This window comes from Octopus sinensis, unplaced genomic scaffold (genome assembly GCF_006345805.1).
Source record: "Octopus sinensis unplaced genomic scaffold, ASM634580v1 Contig14989, whole genome shotgun sequence".
Taxonomy (NCBI): Eukaryota; Metazoa; Mollusca; class Cephalopoda; order Octopoda; family Octopodidae; genus Octopus; species Octopus sinensis.
Window position 1 is genome coordinate 7,768 of NW_021833458.1, and position 2,233 is coordinate 10,000.

Sequence of the window (2,233 nt, forward strand, 5' to 3'; positions counted from 1 at the left end):
TTATTCTATAAATTTAGGTTTATATTATTGTTTAAAATTTATTCATGTGTGTAGAACACTAAAACTTTTCAAACCAGTAAGATTTTATTAAGGCTAAACATTTTAATAACTCAGCGTCTTGTCTCTACAACACCTTCACCATACGCTATCTCCATGATATACATAAAACCGTTTTTACAGTTTTACACTATACATGTGCAATAAGATTATCTAAAAGTTCCTCAGGCTTCAAACAAAATCCTCACGAAAGATTTTCTAAGCACACAACCTACACACACAAACATACACACACAAACCTAAACACACAAACCTACATAAGTACACAAGCCTACATACACTCACATAAATATATATTTATATGCGAGCAAGATCGAATATCTTTTCCTTTTTCAATTCAGTACTTGTACTTTGAAAGTATTTAAATATTTATTAAAAATTTTAAGGCGAGACTAACACCTCCGACGTAGGAACACTCTCCTAAATTAAAAATGCTATCACTCAGAGGCACTAAAATCCAAGCAAACCAAATATGGCATACATCAAGAACTTAGTTCTATCAAAAGACATAATATTCAAATTCTCACATTATCTATTCATGAACTTATTATAAATTCAATATGACCGACAAGGCAAACACATCGTTATTTTAGGTCAATGTTTCTACCAAACTATCAAAGTTAATATGCCCTAATTTGGAATGCTAACGGATTGGTGTACGGACTATATTCTGAATGAATGTCATTGATGAAGGTGGTGTAGATTTCGTTGTGGCATCGCTCATAACCATATGCAGCTGTTCAAGCGCTTTTGACTCCTAGGTAATGATATTCAAGTGCCCCTGGAAGATGAACAAATACAGTGCATGTAATCACACTAACACAGCATCGAGGCGAATATGACAGTAATACACATACAGCATTTCAGCCTATTATATCAATTATTCTCAGAGATATCGTGACTATGAGATTGCTACTCATAGTCAGAAATGTCATTTTGCAAAAAAAAAAAAAACGATGGAAATGGTTGATTTTAAAACAATTGTCAACTACTCAAGGATAATATTCACATTTTAGCAATAACGACGAGAAGCATATCTTTTGCTATTTTTCTAAAATTATGCTATCTGAAATCTATGGTGTTAGTCTTGCCCAATCATTAAGTTTTTAAATGCTGCCCTAACATTTCATCTTTGACATCTACATTGTGAACGCAAAGATATAAAACCGGTAATACCAAAAAATAACGAAAACTAGTGACATATCTGTTAACGAAAACAAAAAACATTCCTCTAACTATATATTTTTCGTGAACCACTAAAAGACAATCTCATAACCTGGAGCTGACATACTTAAATGCACACACGCGTTTATAAATTTCCGCTCACGTGTATGAATTTAGAACCATTATGTAACCCCATATTCTCCACACCTCCCCATCATAACCTACCCTGCAACCTAATTACCATTCAAAATAACCCCACATACCCGAGAAAAAATTTACCTTAACTGGAACTACAGAAAACCAAGTGTTAAATTAAATACATCACGATCAAATAATCAGTTCGCTGGCCAAATTTTGAAGTCACTTCTAATATTGTCTTGGTTGAAGAATAATAGATTGGTTCTCTACAAAAGTATGGAGTAATTCTTCAGATTAATGTAAAAGAGCTTCTGTTATTACTGAACATAAAAAAAACATTAATGTATATATATATATATATATAATATATACATTAATGTTTTAATATATTCTAGTCTGGATAGAATTGACATATCGGTTCTATTCTAGCAAAAAACTGTCCGATGAACGGCAACGGGAAACTCAGAGTAACAGGTTTTGTTGAATTTTCTGCTGCTTTAAATAAAGCATATTACTCTACCACTGGTATTTGAGTACTCTTTTTTCCACCTTGTTTCACATTTATGTGTTTACTCCGGTATATATATATATATATATATATATATATATATATATATATATATATATAGGGAAAGTTCACGAAAAAAACAAAAGACGGAGACAGGTGGTGTACTAAACAAACAGATGTATTAGTATAACGCTCAGGAATAGAAAAAGTCTTTTACGTTTCGAGCCTACACTCTTCTACAGAAAGGGACACAGAAAAAACAAGGAGAGAAACAAGGAGAGAAGAAAAAAATGTGTGAAGTGGCTACCGATCTATCAAATCTTAATTATGTTAAACCGTTATTTCCTACATATATTATCTCTCTCA